This window comes from Lottia gigantea (genome assembly GCF_000327385.1).
Source record: "Lottia gigantea unplaced genomic scaffold LOTGIsca_3, whole genome shotgun sequence".
Taxonomy (NCBI): domain Eukaryota; kingdom Metazoa; phylum Mollusca; class Gastropoda; family Lottiidae; genus Lottia; species Lottia gigantea.
The window spans coordinates 2,548,084-2,558,154 of NW_008708986.1; positions in this window are offsets into that span (position 1 = coordinate 2,548,084).

The following is a 10,071-nucleotide window of genomic DNA, read 5'->3' on the forward strand; positions in this document are numbered from 1 at the left end:
GTCAGTTGGTGGTTTAAAAAGATCACAAGTCTGTTGGTAAACGCTAAATTTTACACAAACAGAATATGAAAAACAGTACAGGGCACAGTGTGAAGTTGAAATTAAGTGCAATGATAAAAAATATGGCTGGTCTGGCACCAAATCCTTCTTTAATAATACAAACATGGTACCTGAAATATATGTAAATAGAGATCAGCATGACAATTACAAGTACATTATTTGTTATACTAAATCTTTATAAATATATAATCTGATTCTCCAAAACATATAATTTTGTATTGAGCGAGGTTTTAAAGGGATTGTAAAAAGGTTTATGTTTTCAATATACATAAAAAATTTAGAAAACCTCTTTACAATCCCTTTAAAACTACACAACAGCAATGTTTTTGGTTTGCGAACCATTGGCGACGGCAAAAGTGGGCAATTTCAATGCTTCGCAATGATATACGCAGAATGTTAGCCGTGCATCTGCAATGATCGCAAAGCATCATAAGCCTCCTCATTGAATAGCGACAGCTTCGCAAGTGAAAAATTGGAGATGGGTTCACGACATCTGCGAAGCTATTCAGAACATAGGTATTTGCCGGTATCTCGGCGGACCGTTTGTGACAATTTTTATCCCATAACCATATATCGGCGACTTAACGGCGAAGTATTTCCGTACCATCTGTGAAACGTCCCTCGATTGGTCACATTGGAGAAAATTATTTTGCAGTTTGAATCTGTGATCAGTTAGACCCAGTAAACACAAACCGTTTTCAAAACATTTTAAAATGTTGTCCAACCATAAGTGACGATCTATAAACATTTTCAAAACATTTTGTCTTGCTTGCCACAACGCCAGAGAATGACCAGCTGCTCTAGATGAGTGGGTTGGGGCCCCTTTCCCGGAAAATTTGTTTTAAAATATGCCTGTTTTTGTAGAATTGTAGCCTAATATTATGCCGATCTTTGCAGAATCATCTGCGTTGCAAATTTAATAGGACTGCTCCACCTTTGAACTTTTGTCGCTATCCATCACAAGGCATCGCAAAGCTTTTCCCATTGCAGACCATTGCCGATTCTTAAATTCTCAGTGGGACTGAGGCAATAATTCTATAATTTTAGACAATTTTATACTGAAAACAATTACGTATAGCCGAAATTGGTCTGTATATTTAGGCGAGATCTCCCTTTAAAGTCTGTTTGAAAATCGTGTTATTGAACGTCAATATTTCATTAGAACGTTTTGAATGTATTATTTGCAATTTTCTTCTATTCTACGGTAATAAAATGAATTTGTATCAAAATGTAGTAATATATAAAAATTTAATCAATTTATTTCTATGATATTCGAGTTAAGAAGCTGTAGTTCCTGCAACTAAATAGCGTGTTGCTATTGTGAGAATTTAATGAAAAAATATTGATAAATTTTAAATTGATACTTATAAGACATTCCACAGCAGTATTGACCCTTAATGTCAGATTTGTTAGTTCGTGGCTTAAAGCTGGAGTGGACAACTTTTTATAGGCCTACTTTTGCCGTCGACTCTCTTGAGTTTGACCAGAAGTGAAATACAGAGTAAAAATTGGTATTGCTGTATTAAGGATTGTTAAATTTCATACAAGGTAACATTGAGAACACTGTCGGAATTGGAGTTGACAATGTTTCGTTTAACTGTTTGAGTGTTACTGCCCCTGACATGATCAAAAACCCGTCAAAAGCTATTGAGATGAGAGGTTGATCAATTTTCAATGAAACTTAGTATGCTTTTGTAAATTGCTGAGATCGCAGGCGACTTCGCAAGTGACGTTTTAACCCTTGATGATGTTTGACTGAATCTCGGATTAGCTTGCAATCCGTAGGTATAGTTAGCTATTTGCCAGAATAATCTTGTCAACAACCCTTTTCCTGCAATTTGAATTCAATTAGTATTATTATAAATGTGAAATGGAATCCCAGTCCATGTATTTCCATTTGACCAATTCTAATGACCACAGCAAAGTATAGAAGAGTCAAAACATTTTGAGTGTATAGATCAATATATCAGACCAGAATTGCCAGCAACATAAGAACATAATACCAATAACACAGAATGTTTGTGGAATTCTTCTCTGTCCACAAGAGTGAATGTTTTTAGATCAATAGTATAAACGAGCAATAGCTTATTTCAATTAGTATAAATAAAAACAAATTATAAACTAAACAAAGAGATGTAGCCTAATGGAAAAGCATTTGCAAAGTGGCATAAAAAGCTAATATTGAAATACATTCGGAATATTTATAAAGATGTACTTTCTCGGCCCTAATTTTTTTTTTTGAAAGATAACGAATTGTGTTTAAATAAAACAAGTGCGTAGATGTAGATGAGTAGATGAAAATGTCATCTTTTATTAAATAATGTCGTTCCTTATTCAATATATATTCTATTATCTTTTATAGAAACTAGTTTTACATATGACATTTGTGTAAATTGGGGGTCTGACGATATTAAGACGAAAAGCTTTCAAGTTTAATTAACTTTGATTCATAGGGTTCCAACCAGTTTGCATATCGCTAGGTAAACGTCCAATGGAAGCGAGTTTTTGTGCCGACCAATTTGGTGCTCCTCCTGTTTTTACTATCTTTAGTATTCCTGTTTAGAAGATACAAAATCCCTCTTAGACAAATTCAACATTTTGTATCAATTTTCATAATCTAAAATTCAACGTCCGTATATCTATTATCTACAGTCGAATATAAAACGAAGCTCTGTCTTCAGGTTGTTATTAATATAATGACATCAAGACGACGTTACTTAATCAAGGATTTAATAGCGGTAGCCATAAGAGGACACATAGAGAAGTCACTGTGGCTCCAAATTAATATAAGAACATTAATGGTTAATTGTCATTTGGCTCAAAGGTGTCGTGTTCATAATATGTGCTGCCTACCCTTGTTTTAAAAACTAAGAAAAGTTTTGTGATACAAAATCACTTATGAAATTAAGATTACCGTTAGGGTTTGATGAATCCATCGGCGGCAGAGTGGTGATCGAGCTCTGGGGCGGCTTCGTATGTGTTTGACAAGATTCGGCATAGTCACATGAATGAAGAACATCACACCAAACTAATCCAGGAGAACAAGTCTGATGGTATGTTGAGTGATATTGATCACAATGGTAATAATATGTACTATTTGTATCATCAGCATAATGTCCTTCAACTCGATTCAGACAAAATGACGGATCATAGGTCACTACTAATCTGAAATCATAGAAGTATTCAATCCCAACACTAACGTATATAATTTAAAAGATTTTTTTTAACTTGACAATAACAACCTGAAATAATTTAAAACGAAGTAGACAATCTAAGACAAAGTATATTTGTTGATTCTAAACTTAAGTAAGGGTAAAACAACGTATACAATCTGACACAACGTGTACAATATGAAATAACGTGACAATCTGAAACAACATGTACAATCTGAAACAACGTAAACAATCTGAAACAACGTGTACAATCTGATACAAAGTATATATTCCCAAACAAAGTACATAATCTGAAACAACGTGTACAATCTAAAACAACGTGTACAATCTGAAACAACGTATAATTTATGAAACAAAGTATGTATTATTCCAAAACACAGTATAAAATCAGAAACAACGTATACAATCTGGAACAACGTGTACAATCTGAAACCACGTGTACAATCTGAAACAACGTATAATTTCCGAAACAAAGTATATATTCCGAAAAAAAGTGTATAAATCTGAAACAACGTATACAATCTGAAACAACGTGTACAATCTGAAACAACGTGTACAATCTGAAACAAAGTATATATTCCCAAACAAAGTACATAATCTGAAACAACGTGTACAATCTGAAACAAAGCATATAATCTGAAACAACGTGTACAATCTGAAACAAAGTATATATTCCCAAACAAAGTACATAATCTGAAACAACGTATACAATCTGAAACAAAGTATATAATCTGAAACAACGTGTACAATCTAAAACAACGTGTACAATCTGAAACAACGTATAATTTGTGAAACAAAGTATGTGTTATTCCGAAACACAGTATATAATCTGAAACAACGTATACAATCTGAAACAACGTGTACAATCTGAAACAACGTGTACAATCTGAAACAACGTATACAATCTGAAACAACGTATAATTTCCGAAACAAAGTATATATTCCGAAAAAAAGTATATAAATCTGAAACAACGTATACAATCTGAAACAACGTATACAATCTGAAACAACGTATACTATCTAAAACAGCGCATACAATCTGAAAAAATTTACACAATCTAAAACAAAGTTTACAATGTGAAATAATTTACACAATCTAAAACAAAGTATACAATCTGTAACAAAGTATACAATCTGTAACAAAGTATACAATCTGTAACAAAGTATACAATCTGTGACAAAGTATACAATCTGTAACAAAGTATACAATCTGTAACAAAGTACACAATCTGTAACAAAGTATACAACTTAAAATAATGTTTACAATCTGTAACAAAATATATAATATGAAACAACGAATACAATCTGAAACAACGTTTACAACCTATAACAAAATATACAATATGAAACAACGCATGCAATCTGTAACAATATATACAATATGAAATAACTTATACAATCTGAAACAACATATTTAATCTGACACAAAGCATTCAATTTGAATACAATTTGAAAAAAAGTGTACAATATTTTTTAATGTATATAATCTGATATGATCTAAACAATCTAAAACAACGTACACGATCTATATCAACGTATACCATCTAAAACAACGTATACGATATATAACAACGTATACAATCTAAAACAACGCATTTAATCTGAAAAAAATTTAAACAATCTAAAACAACGTATACGATCTATATCAACGTATACAATCTAAAACAACGTATACAATCTAAAACAACGCATTTAATCTGAAAAAAAAATTAAACAATCTAAAACAACGTATACGATCTATAACAAATCATCTTTCAAATGGTAAAACACACACGCAAACCGCTATTTGTCAAATAAACAACTCTTCGCCCAAACATATCCAACTTTGCTTACCTGCAAAGTACTTTTATCAACATAAAAAATCCAAACCATGTACCAGCCATGTTTAAAAGGGAAGCTGAAAATACCACAATATAATGTAGACTTGCGCAGGAGTTTTTTTAACCTTTACTACAATTCACTTTATGACTTTTTATAGATTTTATACGCCCACATGATTGTGTTGGTAATGAGAAATATTCAATTAAAAGGGCCTTAATGACCGTTCTAGGTCTCTTATAGCTTCTATTCACATCATTCCTATTTCCCATCTAACGTCTTTGGACCCTGTAATCTCACCTAACATGAAAGGTAATAATCTGGTAAGAGAAAAGAGCATATTGAAATCACATCATAGTCAAACCGGTTCACTGTGAAGATTTTGATAAAGCTGTACAACACATTAACAGTAACAAAAAGGCAATAACTTATTAAAAAAAAAATTTACTCTGAAACTGGTCGTATGGGCGTGTTTTCCGATGTCGGACAACGAACGAAAGTGTTAGGCATATAGACAATAATACTGATACAAATAAAGCACAGAAATAGCTTATTGAAAATTCTTGTAAATAATTTACCCATGGGAGAATTCATTATAGAATCCGAGGTTAATAAATATATGTTTTGTCTAAGTATTCATGGCTACGAGGTTCGTTTAAAGAAACCAGTCTTACCAGCACTTGTATCGCAACAAAACATTGTCACCAGTTTTGCTATAGAAAAGAATTCCTAAGTGTCAGTAACTTATATATGTTCTTCTCTTCTTCTACAGATTTGGCTAATGACGACGAATTATGCCATTCAATATAATACAATGCAAGTTTTCAATCCGCATCAGACATTTCCTTTAAGATTTCCATCTTTTTAGGATTTTTAGGTGTATAGCCTGATGCTCAAGGGTTCAAGTTGATTGCGTCTTCATAATGTCAGATTTTTACTTCGTATATACTAATAATACCTTTACTGCAATTGCAGTAGCGTTTCTAAGAAACATCAGGCAAGAAGCCAAACAGGGGACACACAATTTTCCACTACGTATGATGCAAAACTAATTTGAAAGATGGGGAGGGGGACGTAGAAACGACACTGCTCCTATAGTCACTTGCATCATAGAAGTTCGTAAATGAAGCGATAGGCTTTGATAGAAAGTCTGACTGTATTCGCTATCCAATCAAATAGCTTCTCATACAAGAAAAGTCAATTAATTCTACCTCACCCGTCACTCCGTCAGTGAGTTCGTCACTCCGTCAATGAGTTCGCCACTCACGTCAGTGATTCCGTCATAACGTCAATCGTCAATGCTACCGAAAAAAAAATGTAATATTAATGAATTATAATCACAAAACGAAATCAAAACGAAATTTTTAGAAAGACGTACGTCGATGCTACCTTACAAAATGATGAATACTAGCGTTTCTTAAAATAAAACGAAAGAATATGCCAGTCCGTCAGTGGCGAACTCATTGGCGTAATGACGTATGAAGTAGTCCAGGGCTGATATACAGCTAATTCATCCATCACTGCGTTATTGGCTCAATCCGTCATTGACGTCAGTCCGCCAATAATCCCAGTGACGGGTTGACGTAGTTACGTATAACATAATCCAGGTGACGGAGTGGCGAACTCATTGTCGGAGTGGCGAACTCATTGACGGAGTGGCGAACTCATTGACGGAGTGACGAACTCACTGACGGAGTGACGTATGAGGTAGCCCTAGACAGGGGAAAACATTTCATCCGTCATTCGTCGATGCTACCTTACAAAATTACAGGGCTCTATGTAGGGCGCTTCTTCATGCGTCGCTCCGGCATTGGTCTCAATGGATCCATCATTCCCGTCAGTCCGTCATTGGCTTTATGCGTCATTGGCGTCAGTCCGTCAATCATCCATGTGACGGAGTGGCGAACTCATTGACGGAGTGGCGAACTCATTGACGGAGTGGCGAACTCATTGACGGAGTAACGAACTCACTGGCGGAGTGACGAACTCACTGACGTACTGACGTATGAGGTAGCCCTTATGCATACACGCCTTATTCATCCGTCACTCCGTCAATGAATCGGTAGCTCCGTCATTCATCCAAGTGACGTAGTGGTGAACTCATTGACAGAGTGGCGAACTCATTGACGGAGTGACGAACTCATTGACGGAGTGGCGAACTCATTGACGGAGTGACGAACTCACTGACGGAGTGACGTATGAGGTAGCCCTCATGCATACACGCCTTATTCATCCGTCACTCCGTCAATGAATCGGTAGCTCCGTCATTCATTGCCATTGGCTTAATCCGTCATTGACGTTAGTCCGTCAATCACCCAAGTGACGGAGTGGCGAACTCATTGACGGAGTGGCGAACTCATTGACGGAGTGGCGAATTCGTTGACGGAGTGACGAACTCACTGGCGGAGTGACGAACTCACTGACGTACTGACGTATGAGGTATCCCTTATGCATACACGTCTTATTCATCCGTCACTCCGTCAATGAATCGGTAGCTCCGCCATTCATCCAAGTGACGTAGTGGCGAACTCATTGACAGAGTGGCGAACTCATTGACGGAGTGACGAACTCATTGACGGAGTGGCGAACTCATTGACGGAGTGACGAACTCATTGACGGAGTGGCGAACTCACTGACGGAGTGACGTATTAGGTAGCTCTCATGCATACACGCCTTATTCATCCGTCACTCCGTCAATGAATCGGTAGCTCCGTCATTCATTGCCATTGGCTTAATCCGTCATTGACGTCAGTCCGTCAATCACCCAAGTGGCGTAGTGGCGAACTCATTGACGGAGTGGCGAACTCATTGACGGAGTGACGAACTCATTGACGGAGTGGCGAACTCATTGACGGAGTGACGAACTCACTGACGGAGTGACGTATGAGGTAGCCCTCATGCATACACGCCTTATTCATCCGTCACTCCGTCAATGAATCGGTAGCTCCGTCATTCATTGCCATTGGCTTAATCCGTCATTGACGTCAGCCCGTCAATCACCCAAGTGGCGTAGTGGCGAACTCATTGACGGAGTGACGAACTCATTGACGGAGTGGCGAACTCATTGACGGAGTGACGAACTCACTGACGGAGTGGCGAACTCACTGACGTACTGACGTATGAGGAAGCCCTAGATAGGGGAAAACATTTCATCCGTCATTCGTCGATGCTACCTTACAGAATACGAAACACCAATAATTACAAGAGAAAACGAAAAAATAAATGCAGCATTGATTAAGTCAGTATAATTCAGCCATTTCGTTAAACTAAAGGAATGCATCAGAGCAGCACTGATGTCCGTCAGTAAGTCAATATTTTCGTCGAGACCGTTACTAGTACCGAAACTTTCGCAACTTAATCCCGTATTCTTTCTCTTCGTTGTTTACATAGAGCCCCCTTAATTTTGTAAGGTAGCATCGAAGAATGGCGGATGAAATGTTTACCGTGGCAAGGGCTTCCTCATACGTCAGTACGTCAGTGAGTTCGCCACTCCGTCAATGAGTTCGCCACTCCGTCAGTGAGTTAGCCACTCCGTCACTGTGGTGATTGACGAAGTGACGCCAATGACGGATAAAGCCAATGACGGACTGACGGGAATGATGGATCCATTGACACCAATGCCGGAGCGACGCATGAAGAAGCGCTGTATTAACAGACTGTCCCAATGAAAGGTTGGGGCAATTTTATGACTGTTTGATGTCAATGAAAAAAACCCTAAAATGTAAAAATAATCTAAGAATGGATCAAAAACTAAACTTTGATAACATTGTCAGGTTAACTAAACCATTGACGTGACGCACTGACGGTCGAAGGATTCATTGACGGAGTGGCGAACTCATTGACGTTGTGGCGAACTCATTGAGTGACGTCAGTACGTCAGTGAGTTCGCCACTACGTCAGTGAGTTCGCCACTACGTCAGTGAGTTCGTCACTCCGTCATACGGAATGACGGGCCGTTTGATGGGCTGGCGGAATCCTTAGCAGAGAGATGGAAGAGGTATTCATGGACTGGCTCCAATGACAGATATCAATAAAGTCCGGGGGCTTTCAATTCAACCTAAAGGAATGCTAAAACTGAATGCCAATAAATTAGGTATTCAGCCCTGGATTGCTTCATACTTAACAACATATATGAGTTCACCACTCCATCAATGGGTTCGCCACTAAGTCATTGAGTTCGCCACTCCGTCAATGAGTTCACCACTACGTCAGTGAATTGTCCACTCCGTCAATGAGTTCGCCACTATGCCAATGAATTCGCCACTATGTCACTGCAATGATTGACGGACTAACGACAGATTGAAAAAAAAAAGAAAATGTTCAAGGAATCTAGGAAAGCGGTGAAAAAATCTATCGCGATTTTGGTATAGTGAAAGTATAATAAAAAATATTTTATGGCACTATTAGAAGACAAAACAGTTTTCTTATTATTTGTTTTATTAAAAATAAAAGAATACCAGAATTCGACATAAAATATTACAAGTTTTTGAAAAAATATATATTTTCACAGTTATCATAATCATGGCAAACGAGTGATGGCTATAGGCTACACTTACAAAACAGCAGCTTTAATCTCATTTATTCTTCTGTTTTTAAAACAATAATATAATATCTCCATTGATCACAGCACATTTCAATATGGCTTGTTACTTACAAATGCATAATGTAAATATTGTCTAACGCATTCAGAAGCAACAATTCAAGTGTTGGAGTTTAACGTCTTTTTTCATTAAAAATGCAATATGATCATGACTACAAATTTTTTCACATCATTTGTTCCATATTAAAGGTTCCAAAGTTTTTTTTTTTATCTTCACATATGTATTAGGAACACTGAAAGGATCAATTTTCACCATTCCAATTTTCAATAGGACGTCTGCGGTTCATGTAATTCCCTTTAAACCATCGCAAAAACTGAAAATAATATATAAGAAACTTTCAGATGGTGAAGTAATAAAACGCCCCCCCCCCCCCCCTTCGTTTTAATGGAATTGCAAGAAACGCAGATCTGAAAATTAGA